The following is a 12,548-nucleotide window of genomic DNA, read 5'->3' on the forward strand; positions in this document are numbered from 1 at the left end:
TTGCAAAGACAATTCCCCAGGGCACAGGGGGGAAGTGGCTGGCACCAGTGGCCAGCCCACACACCTCGAGTTTGTACCCTGACTCTCCCTGCTCTGCAAAATTTGTTTCTCTCCAGCCCACCCCAATCCACAGCACATCTCCCATCCTCCAGGCCAGGAATTCTCAGTGAACTTGTACCTGATGCGGCTGTCTTCTTGCTGATCTGACCTCTGCAGGTGATCCCTCAGCTTCCAGAAACTGAGACCAGGGAGAGTTGCCCAGCCAGGTGAGTGACCTGGAGTGGCTTAGCCTTACTGTCCGTCTGTTAACTCAGGAATCCAGAAGCAATAAGACCATCTTCCCCAGAGTGTATTTACGGATTCAGTGAGATAATGTATGTGAAGTGCCCGTCACAGCAAAATACAGTGCTTCTCATTGGGTTGTGTTTATTGGTTTGTGCCTGTGTCTCTTTCTAGGCCATGAGCCTCACAAAGAAAGCAGGGTTCATACCTCACTCACCTCTGAGTACTCAGAGTCTGGCAGGATGCCTGGTGCATTGTAGGTTGCAGTTAAGTCCTGTTAAATACATGTACCCCTTTTTTGGAGTTCCCAGAAGTGCCCAGACCATTATTAAGAGGCAGGGTGGGGTACAGGAGAATGGATTTTGGGATCAGATTTTTGAGTTCATATCTTGTCTCTGGGCTGGATGAAGCACAGCCTGGAATCAAGACAGCTGGGAGAAATATCAATAACCTCAGCTATGCAGATGATAGCACTCTAATGTGAGAAAGCGAAGAGGAACTAAAGAGCCTCTTGATGACAGTGAAAGAGGAGAGGGAAAAGCTGGCTTAAAGCTCAACATTCAGAAAACTAAGATCATGGCACCTGGCCCCATGACTTCGTGGAATAGAAGGGGAACCAGTGGAAGCAGTGACAGGCTTTATTTTCTTGGGCTTCAAAATCACTATGGACGGTGACTGTAGCCGTAAAATTAAAAGACACTTGCTCTTTGGAAGGAAAGCTATGACAAACCCAAACAGCATATTTAAAAGCAGAGACATCACTTTGCTGACAGAGGTCCGTATAGTCAAGGCTATGTTTGTCCAGTAGTCAGGTACGAATGTGAGAGTTGGACCATAAAGAAGGCTAAGCGCCGAAGAATTGGTGCTTTTGAACTGTGGTGCTGGAGAAGACTCTTGAGAGTCCCTGGGACTGCAAGGAGATCCAAGCAGTCAACCCTAAAGAAAATCAACCCTGAGTATTCATTGGAAAGACTGATGCTGAAGCTGAAATTCCAATACTTTGGCTATTTGATGGGAAGAACCGACTCATTAGAAAAAACCCTGATGCTGAGAAAGATTGAGGACAGGAGGAGAAGGGGATGACAGAGGATGAGATGGTAGGATGGCATCACTGACTCAGTGGACATGAATTTGAGCAAACTCTGGGAGATAGTGAAGGACAAGGAAGCCTGGTGTGCTGCAGTTCATGGGGTCGCAAAAAGTCAGACGGGACTCAGTGACTAAACAACAGCAAGAACAACGACAACAACAATCTTGTCTCTGACTCAAAACCGCTGTGATGCTTCAAGTCACTTCATTTAACCTGCTTCCTTCTCTGCAAAATAAAATGAAAAGGTCACCTCCCAGGGGTCAGTGATGATGTTACGTTGCATAACTCATGCATGTGAAGTGCTCAATGCAGTTCCCGACAGGAGCTGCAATTATGGTGATTAATCGACTCGCTTTCATGTATGTGGCTGCTCACTGCAGTGGGCCCACTTGCATGGCTTTCCCAGAGCTCCTCTGCCCTCTCAGATGGCCTTGATTTTGGTTTCGGGAGCCGTGTGATTGCACAGACTGGTTCCACTTCTGGTGCCAGGCTGGAGCAGGGCTAAGTCACTAAGTGAATTTCAAACACCCGGCTCAGCGACTTGTGTAGTGTTGGGCATGTGATCTAGACCTGTCACTTCAGAGTGAATCTTAGGACTTTTCCTGGGAATTCTGGAACAAAGATGCTTCTCTGATACCCTCCTGATCACGAATGAGGCAATCTTTTTCTTGGGAACTGCTGGGAGGTGTCTTGGGACTGTAAGGGAAGCTAATCTTGAAAAAGGCAAGTAACTGGGTCCTTGTTAGCACTGTTAAGCTGCTGGATCAAGCCTTTCCTGAAGGACTTTTCAAAAAATGTGAGCCAATAAATTGCCTTTATTATTTATGGCTGTTTGAATTGAGTTTTCTGTTCCTGGTAACCAAAGTCACCCATACGGATACAGCACATACATTTCTCCACCTTGTGCAGCTGTCACTTCCTTTCTGTGGGTGTGGTGACATCGGCTCAGGCCACATTTCCTCCATGAGCACATGGACTCTGTGAGAACCAGCTGACGCTGCTGCCTGTCGGAAACCAGACCACCCAGGAGCCGAAAGATTATGGAAACATAAAGAAAACCAGAGCAGGGAAAAATCCAAATGAATGCTTCCAGAATAACCAAAAAGAAAAAAAAAGTGGTGGCAACTCTAATAGCAAAATAATTGACTGCCACACTCCTGGCTGAGGAGGGCGTATCCCAGTCCATACCACCTGAAGGGTGTGTCGTCCCTGGGGGAGTGTTCCTCGCTTCTGGCTGTCAGCATCTCCTCCCCTGCAGGCCAGGACTCTGGTTTCCTTTCCTGGAATTACGGCAGGGGTCCCACCTTTTCCCGAGCCAAAGGTGGGCTAAACACAAGCTCCTTTACTGAGATCAAATCTTTAGCTGAAAAGGCTGGCCCACCATCTCTGCGTTGGGGTCCTCACCTTAGTATTCTAGCTGTGAACGTGATGTTCCTTTTGCTATCTAACGTCCACGGTATCCTTGGTTCCCAAGCCTGGGACTCTGGCCCCCGATGGATGCTGTGAGCTCCCAGGAGCTGTTCTTCCAGGAGTTTTTTCCTTTTGCTGAAGCTAACAAGATTCATTTCTGCTGTCTACCCCCAAAGACTCTCAGTGATACACCTGCCAAAGAGGCTGCAACAAGGCGGAACAGGCGTCTGTCACTCACTGAGAAGCCTTCTCAAGTGCAGGGCTGGGTGAGTCCCCACAGGGCTCTGTAGATGCGCCGTACGGGTTCATTCCTGGACAGCCACGCTGGTAATTGTGAAGGGTGTCCTCACAGCGCATTGTCAGGCATCACGCGCTGTCTGCAGGCTGAGTGCTGCTGCTGCTGTCACTTCAGTCGTGTCCGACTCTGAGCGGCCCCATGGACTGCAGCCTACCCGGCTTCTCCGTCCATGGGATTCTCCAGGCAAGAGTACTGGAGTGGGGTGCCATCGCCTTCTCCGGCAGGCTGAATACATATATGTATATATATATAATGATGCAGAACTGATTAATACAAGTTTGTTTCAAGTCATTTCTGAATTTACATTTTAAAAAGCCATTAGGTGGGGTATCATCTTCTAACCAGTACTAAATATAAAAGCTGGAAAAATATTTACGTGGCAGTGGCGTGCTCCTCTTGAAACTGTTAGAATCACAGTTGTGGGGGTGTGATGAGCAGAGGGTGTGTACTGTGGGACTCTGGTGGTCACCTGCCCTTCCTGCCTCCAGACCTCACTTTTTCTTCCTGCGGGACCGCACTCTGATAGAGCTCTGGGAGATTGGCTCCTCCCACTGACTCCAGAGATGGCGTGTGACTCAGATCTGGCCAATCAGAACATTGGATTTCCCTGGAAACGTTGATTGGCTCAGGGATGGGGAGGTGACCCCCTCCCCCCCAACCTCCTTAGACCCAATGAGATACAGTGGGTATCTCCTTGAGGCTTCTGGGAAAGAGCTGCCCACTATGACCAGAAGGATTTAAACTTGAAGGTGCAGTGGTCTGCAGTGATGCGTTTGTAAGGGAAACTTGTATGTGAGTGGGGCCGGCATGCAGGAGAGGAGAGCTGAGCTGGAGAGAGGGGAGCTTTCAGAGCTGGGTTTGAGCCTCTGCTGGGGCCTCATAGAGCCAGCTCATCCCTGGATTCCTCAATCACTGGAGCCAAAGAATTCCCCCTCTCTTAAGCTGTTCAAGGGTCCTAATGGGCACACAGGAGCGGTGGTTCTGGGATTCTGACACAGCTAGTTGTTATCACCCCAGAGAGACCAGCTTCTCCAAAAAGGCACATTCCGTGTAATTCAACTGAGATTTATCGAGGGACTTGCTTTCTTGGAAGAGTGAGAATTCCAATTGGGACCCTCCTCACCCAGGGGACTCATTTTAGACCTATCAGATTTAACACATAAAAATGCAGGACAGCTCCTTAAATTTGAATTTCAGATAAAGAGCAACTACTTTTTTTTTTTTTTTTAATGTCTCATGCACCATTCAGAAAACTAAGATCATGGCATCCGGTCCCATCACTTCATGGCAAACAGATGGGGAAACAATGGAAATAGTGACAGACTTTATTTCTTTGAGCTCCAAAATCACTGCAGATGGTGACTGCAGCCATGAAATTAAAAGACGCTTGCTCTTTGGAAGAAAATCTATGACCAACCTAGACAGCATGTTAAAAAGCAGAGACATTACTTTGCCAACAAAGGTCCGTCTAGTCAAAGCTATGGTTTTTCCAGTAGTCATGTATGGATGTGAGACTTGGGCCATAAAGAAAGCTGAGTGCTGAAGAATTGATGCGTTTGAACTGTGGTGTTGGAGAAGACTCTCGAGAGTCCTTTGGACTGCAAGGAAATCCAACCAGTCTATCCTAAAGGAAATCGGTCCTGAATATTCATTGGAAGGACTGATGCTGAAGCTGAAACTCCAATACTTTGGCCACTTGATGTGAAGAAGTGACTCAGTGGAAAAGACCCTGATGCTGGGAAAGATTGAAGGCAGGAGGAGAAGCAGATGACAGAGGATGAGTTGGTTGGATGGCATCCCTGACTCAACATACATGAGTTTGACTAAGCTCTGGGAGTTGATGATGGACAGGGATGCCCGGAGTGCTGCAGTTCATGGGGTTGCAAAGAGTTGGACATGACTGAGCGACTGAACTGAACTGATGCACCATTTGGGACCTACTTTTACTAAATAATTGTTGTGTATCTGAACCTCAAATTTAACTGAGCCTCTTGTATTTAACCTGCCAAACCTACCCCAGACTTCCTCTGAAGTTCCTCTGAACCGATTCTTTCACAAGGTGAGGAGGAGGAGACAGGCATGGTACATGGTGCATGGTAAGCTGTCAGTGGAGGGGCAGGGAGCCTGGAGATGTGAGAGGTGACTGGGGAGATTGAAAGTGGGTGAGAGAAGAGAGCAGAGAGGAGTGGAGTCACTGAGGGTGTCAGCAGATGGGGACCCGGATGCCCTGCAGGGACATATACTCAGCATGGCCATCACTGCACCTGCAGTGGTCATGACTCCAGGAAGAGGAAGCTCTCCCATCCTCACCCCTGCTCAAGGAGTTCATGTTTCACCCCATGACCCTCCAGCCACAGTGATTTGGACAAGAATGGACCCAGAGCCAAAGGCAGCCAATCCAGGGCCAGTCTTTTGCTGTGACTTGATGAGAGGAGCTGAACTGACCTGAGCAGATCCCATACTTGAGCTTTGAGATGAGCAGAGGCCAGGGCAACCAGGAGAGGGGTCTGAAGCTGGAGGAGGTAGAGAGAGGCTGAGAGGCCATGAGGGGCTGTGCAAAGGGGAATCATGAAGGAGGGAAGCTGTGTGAACAAAGAGGATCAGAGTTCAGGAAACTAGGTCCTAAGCTAGCTTTGGGGGCTCCAGAGAGAACCTCACTCTTGAGGCCTCCCATTAGATTCCAGTCTATTGGGATCAGACCCCTAAGGAATGAAGACTGGGCCTCAGTGTGCAGATAGGGAGATGAACAATATGCTTCTGGGACTGCGAAGAAGAAGACTTCAGCTCAACCTGACAAATTGAGGAGGGTTACCTAGAGGAGGTGGCGTTTGAGGAGGGCCGTGAAGGATGAATAGGAGTTTGCTGGGAGAGAAGGCAGGAAAGGCATTGCAGGGGAAGGCTCTGAAAAGTGTGTGACGTGTTCCTGATATGATGAGGTTGGGTTAGAGACGAGGACCCCACGGAAAGAGCACAGACCAGGGCCACAGGCTGCTGCCTTTGGCACATGAGTAAGCTAAGTTGATCAAATGTGAGAGAGAATTTTTTTAAAGAGTTTCTTTCAGCCCATTTATTTATTTAATTAAAAGATTTTGACTGTGCTGGGTCTTTGTTCCCACACACAGGCTTCTCTAGCTGTGGCCTACAGCCTGTGGGCTCCAGAGTTTGTGGGTTCAGTAGCTGTGGCTCGTAGGCTTAGTTGCTATGCAACATGTGGGATTTTAGTTCCTCGACCAGGGATCGAACGCGTGGCCCGTCGATTAGAAGGCAGAGTCTTAACCACCGGACCACCAGGGAAGTCCCTGAGAGGGAACGTATGGCTTTGTGGGTCTGCTTCTATTTCCAATTTTTAAAAGGGCAGGGATCCAATAATTGCTCTCTAATTATTAATAAAACAAACCACAGTGAAATGATGAAGCACAAATGTCCCCATGGCCAACTGGAAAGCCCACGGTCTGCCTAAAACAAATGAGGCTACCCACCAGAATCACCAGGGGCATTTTACAACATAGGGTTCCTGGACCCCATCCCCGAAGAATCTGACTTAATTGGCCCAGGGTGGGGCCTAGACAGCAAAATATATTAGTAGCTGCCCAGGTGACTCTATGGTTCTAAGGTATAGCCAGCACAGAGAACCACAGGTCCAGGAGCAATGCCAGTTGGTGCCTTGCAGGAATGTGTCTTCCCATATTTTTGATTTTTCAAGAAAAGTCAGAAATCTGGATTTTTCTGTGAAATGTCCTTAATTTAAACTGTTGGCTTAACTTAAAAAGGCACAGTTTGGTAGTACTTACTGTGGGTGGCTCCGAGCTCCTTTTCCTTACAGCGGTTGGGTGAGGCGTCCGCCTCTGCTTTGGCGGATGAGGAAGCAGGTGCGGCGAGGCTGTGTACTCACCCAGGGGCAGGTAGCTAGTCAGGGCCGGAGCAAGAGGCCTGCCCCGGCCAGTCTGCTTCCCGAGTCCCTGTGTCTGTCCATGGCAGCCAACTGCAGGCTGCACCTGGCCCCTGACTCAGAAGCTTGTGACCCCTGGGTGAGCAAGGGAGGAAAGGGCCTGGAGCTGAGGAGAACGAAGGCAGAGGGGGCAGAGGGTGGGTGAGCTGCACGGTGACTGCCGTCAGACCCTCCTCGAGCGGAGGGGAGGATGAAGCCCTTTGCGTCTGAGATGGCCTCCAGCACCTCTGAAGTCCCAGGTGGCCCTGCCCAGGGAGTGGAGCCCTGCGGTTCTGCTTCCTGTGAGGCCTGGAAGGTTCATTCTTTAGTCTTCATCAAGTGCCCTGCCGGCCCTGGCAGTGCGGGCAGCCCTGGCTCTGCTGAGATGCTGCAGGTGAACGGACTCGCCTGGTGGCGGGGCCGTTGCCGGGGGAGCTGCGGGCTTTGTTATGTCTGTGACTCAGGGTAGGTCACCTTCTGGCAGCAGCCACAGCACCTCACGCCGTGGGCTCCAGGCGAGGGGGGCGCATTCTGAGGCTGGTTGGACCCACCTAGCGAGCCTCCTCCAGTAGTCACCGTATGAGGGGATGGGCTCTCCCCTGGCCTTGAGGATGGGGCCTGGGAGGTGGTGGGGTGGGCATGCTGGATAAGATGAGAAAATTCACCCAACCAGTGGGGCTGATTAAGGAAAGAAAAGCGCCCATTTCCTGTGGATCTGCTGTGGTGTTGGACTTCCCCGGTGGCTCGGTGGGTAAAGAATCCACCTGATGATGCAAAAGACACGGGTTTGATCCCTGGGTCTGGAAGATCCCCTGGAGAAGGAAATGGCAACCCACTCCAGTGTTCTTGCCTGGGGAATCCCACGGGCAGAGGAGCCTGGTGGGCTACAGTCCATGGGGTCACAAAAGAGTGGGACACGACTGAGCAGCTAAGCGACTATGTGCTGCATCTTGCTAGGGGCCTTTGCATCCAATTTCTCTCTTTTTAAAAATATTTTATTCATTTGTTTGGCTGTGTTGGTCCTAGTTTTATCATGCGGGATCTTTGTTGGAGCACATGGGACTCTCTAGTTGCAGCTCTCGGGTTTAATTGCACATGGGATCGTAGTTCCCAACTAGGGAAGGCATGGCAACCCATTCCAGTATTCTTGCCTGGAAAATCCTCATGGACAGAGAAGCCTGGCGGGCTATGGTCCATGGGGTCACAAAAAGTCGGACACGACTGAGTGACTAAGAACACAGGGATTGAACCAGCATCCTCTGCATTGCAAGGCGGATTTAAAAAAAAATAACTATACTTACTATTTTTGCTTGTGATGGGTCTTCATCCTTGCGTGGGCCTTTTCTCTAGCTGCAGAGAGCATGGGCTGCTCTTTGTTGTGGCACACAGGCTGCTTGTGGCGGTGGCTTCTCGTTGCAGAGCATGGGCTCTAGGGCATGAGGGCTTCCGTAGTTTCGGCACGTGGGCTCAACTGTTGCAGTTCCCGGGCTCTAGGGTGCAGGCTCCACAGTGGTGGCACGTGAGCTTAGCTGCCCCGAGGCATGTGGCGTCTTCCCAGACCAGGGATCAAACCTGTGTCTCTTGCGTTGCAGGCAGAGTCTTTACTACTGAGGCACCAGGGAAACGCACAGGGCAGATTCTTAACCACTGGACCACCAGGGAAGGCCCTATGTCGATTTCTTAATATCTGCAACAATTCTGAGGGGGGTCTATGTTGTTATTCCCGTTTAACAGACGAGGAAGTTGAAGCTCAGAAAGGTGGAGTGATTTGGCCGAGTTTTCATGCTTGTAAGTGGAGCTGTGATTTGAATCCAGGTGGTCCCCTGGCCATTCATCTTCTCTAGATAATGCCCTGAAGCCCCTCCTTAGGGTCTATCCCAATCCCACTCACTCCAGACCCTAAGGCTCGATTGTCCTGCCCTCCTGGGTCAGGGCTGTGCACACCTCAGTAGCACATTCACAGGTCACAGGCATCTTGGGCAGACTGGACCGAGAGATGACATGTCTATGCGGATGTGTGGGCGTCTGCACAGCTCAGTTGCAGAGAGATTTGGAGCTGGCGATTGTTAACACACCAATCAAATCACACAACACATCTGTGGCCACCAGGCAAAGCATCATCTTAGTTGTGTTAAAACTAAGAACAATATTGTATGTCTTTAGATAAGCAGTGGTTAATTTGCTTTCCAGCTCACTCTCAGCTTCATAAAAGTAGTTTAAAAATCATCACTGTTGTTTTTACATTTCTGCTCAGTGCCCCCTGCCTCCCTTTCTTTAGACAGGCTGGCCTCTGGGCTTGTGTCTTTTGCTGCTTGTCTCCTCGCTTGTCTGTTCAGCCCTTCCAGCCACCGGAATAGGCTGCATCTGGATGAAGGCCTCACTAGATGGAGGGTATGAACTTGGGTGATGGGGAGTTTCCTAGAAGAGCCCCCCATCGTGGTCCAGGCAGGAGCACTCACTAGGAGGGTCTCATTTTGTGGGGTGGCTGGAGCCTGGGCCTCACTGGGATGGAGGAGACCGTGCTGAGCCCCAATGGCTGGCTGTCTTGTCTCTAGCGAGAGGCCAGATTAAAAAAAAAAAAAGACTTATTTATGTTTTATTTATGTATTTGGCGGCCCCGGGTCTTAGTTGTGGCACGCGCCATCTTCAGCCTTCCTTGCGGCGTGCAAACTCTTAGCTGTGGCATATGGGATCTAGTCCCCTGACCAGGGATTGAAGCCAGGCCCCCTGCATCGGGAGCATGGAGTCTTAGCCACCGGACCCCGAGGGAAGTCCTGAGGCCAGCGTTTGGCCTGGGGTTCCAGGCCTTTCCCACTGGCCCTGATCCACCCCTCCAGCCTCGTCCCCTGCCCAGCCTCCCTAGTTTCCAGACAGGAGCTGCTCAGCAGTCACAGTCAGTCATGCCTCCGTGCCTTTGCACAGACTGTTTGCACTCCTAGGATTGCCCTCCCTTACTTGCAAGGAACCCCATGTGAAAGAGGCCAGCGCTGTGTTCAGCGCATCGTCAGTGCTTAAAAGCACGCCTTCTGTCCCCCCTGTCTTCTCCCTCTCTGTCTCCAATGTGGAAGCACAGCCTTCCTGCTCGAGGGGAACTCTTGGTATGATGCTTGAGGTGTTAGTACCAAGCCAAGGAAGCCTCTTCTGCGTGGATGGAAGAAACACTGTCTGAAGCCCCTTGTCGAAGCAGTTGGTTGGTTTGGGCCCAACCAGCACCCAGAATCCCAGGGATCCTCCTGTGCCTTCCTAGACCACTGTTTTGTGCTCCTCTTCCCCTGAGAGGTGGACCTGGACACTGCCTGAGCCAGCCTCGTCTTCGTGTTCCTTCAGCCACAGGCATTGGCCATTCAGAGCCAGTGGGACATGATGAGATGTCCAGGGACATGATGGTTGGTCCAGGGGCAGATGGACCAACCCAAGCCTTCCTTCTCTTGACTTGAGTCTGGACCTGGCTCACCAGGTAGCCCTTCACTCTGTGAGCTATCCCCTCCTACCCTCTCAGTAAACACCCTGCAAGCTTAAGGAAGCCAAGTTGGAGTGTGTTGCTACCAGTGAAGGGAGACACTCTGCAAAGCTACAAACTCCTGGGATAGAGGAGCAGAGAGCCAGGGCCCCAGCGGGGAGGAGAGGATGGGGGTGGATGGGACCACAGCAAGCAGCTGTTCAGTCCCTGGATGGTGCCCAGAGTCCACCCCAGGGGTAGGCTGAGCCAGGCAGCCAGGACTTTAACCTCTTGGCCCCACACTCAGTCCTTCCTGCTGACACCTAAGGGTGGGGATGGTGGGGTGCGGGGGAGGGAAAGGAGGAGCTGTCCCTTCTAGACTGGCATCATGACGATAACCATGTTCCGGGTGCCCAGAAGGGAACCCACGAGTGGGGAAAGAAAAGAGGCCCTAAAGCGGGCAGGAGGTAGAGGAGAGAGGCAGGCACAGGCCTTGTGGGCCGCCTTTCCTCCCCAGCAGAAGCGGGGGACAGTGAGGGCCCTGGGGGAAGGGGAGTGGAAAGAATAGTGACCTGGAGCCCGCCGGATCTAGGCTTGAATCTACAGTTCTGCCTAACCAGCTGCGAGAGCTTGAGCAGATCATCTCAGCGCTCTGAGTCTCAGTTACCTCGGGTCTAAACTGGGATTATTGTGAAGATTAAACAAGGAATAGTTCAGTCAGTCCGGCCGCTCAGTCATGTCCGACTCCTTGTGACCCCACAGACTGCAGCCCGCCAGGCCTCCCTGTCCATCACCAACTCCCGGAGTTTACTCAAACTCATGTCCATCGAGTTGGTGATGCCATCCAACCATCTCATCCTCTGTCGTCCCCTTCTCCTCCTGCCCTCAGTCTTTCCCAGCATCAGGGTCTTTTCAAATGAGTCAGCTCTTCACAACAGGTGGCCAAAGTATTAGAATTTCAGTTTCATCATCAGTCCTTCCAATGAACACCCACGACTGATCTCCTTTAGGATGGACTGGTTGGATCTCCTTGCAGTCCAAGGGACACTCAATAGTCTTCTCCAACAGCACAGTTCAAAAGCATCAATTCTTCGGTGCTCAGCTTTCTTTATAGTCCAACTCTCACATCCATACATGACTATCCAGTAAACAAGGATAAATCATCTAAAGTGTTCACACTGCTGCTTGGCACAAACAGTTCACCAATGTTTGCTTTTATTGTTATGAAGAATACAAGCCTGTTGCTGCAGACCAAGCTGGGTCAGTTCCCTCGAGAGCTGGCCTTGGTTTCACTCCAGTTCTGAGCAGGCGGACCTTGGGGAACTGACGATGGGCTTCCTCTTCAGGTATCAGTTTGCTCACCTGTGAAATGGGAATAGTAGCAATGTCTATTTCAAGAGTAGACATGAGGATTAAATGACAACGCACAGAAAGTGCTTGGCATCGTGCCGGGCACACAGTAGGTGCTCGGAAATGTCAGCTCCCTCCTGCCCGCCTCCCCACTTTGTACCGGATATGGAGCAGTGGCTGGTATGTGGAGCTGAGAAACCCCAGACCTGGAGTCACAGAACTAGGTTCTGCCCCAGGCTTGGCACTAAATTTTCTGGGCTTTCTGTAGGTGAGATACTGACCTCTGGGTCTCAGTTGACCTCTCATCTGTTAAAAGGTGACTTTGGACTTGATGGTCCTGCTTCTGACTTGAAACTTCCATTCTGTTAAAACCCAAAACATTGCTGCTTCAGTAAAGGGTGAGCAGTTGCCCCTTGCTTGAGATGCGGCTGTCAGGAGAGGGCTGTGCTTTCCTTCAGAAAAGCCCTTGAAGGGCCCTCTTTGGTTATGAAAGGGGAGGGTCTGCCCACCCCACCCCTCATGAGGCCTGGTTCCAAAGAGGAAGTTCCTCAAAAAGTGAAGGACCTGGGTTAGGGTCTGTGTCAGTTCAGTTCAGTTTAGTTCAGTCTCTCAGTCATGTCCGAATCTTTGCAACCCCAGGGACTGCAGCATGCCAGGCCCCCCTGTCCATCACCAACTCCCGGAGCTTACTCAAACTCATGTCCATGGAGTTGGGGATGCCATCCAACCATCTCATCCTCTGTCATCCCCT

The 12,548-nt window shown here is 51.0% G+C and overlaps 1 long non-coding RNA gene across 6 annotated transcripts in view; it reads left to right on the forward strand.

Moving 5' to 3' along the window:
- The window catches only part of LOC147377342 (uncharacterized), a 48,442-nt gene that overhangs the window by 7,104 nt on the left and 28,790 nt on the right, over window positions 1-12,548 (forward strand). For 2 of the 6 annotated variants that reach the window (XR_015137281.1, XR_015137286.1), the window contains exon 3: window positions 117-266. This is a non-coding gene — a long non-coding RNA (uncharacterized LOC147377342). Of the gene's footprint in view, window positions 1-116; window positions 430-697; window positions 2,198-12,548 lie in introns of those variants that run through there. The other 4 variants (XR_015137294.1, XR_015137297.1, XR_015137288.1 and 1 more) reach the window with 3 other exon arrangements.

This window comes from Bos grunniens, chromosome 2 (assembly GCF_055505025.1).
Source record: "Bos grunniens cultivar Pamir isolate PY7600 chromosome 2, Bosgru_T2T1.0, whole genome shotgun sequence".
In the NCBI taxonomy this organism is placed as follows: domain Eukaryota; kingdom Metazoa; phylum Chordata; class Mammalia; order Artiodactyla; family Bovidae; genus Bos; species Bos grunniens.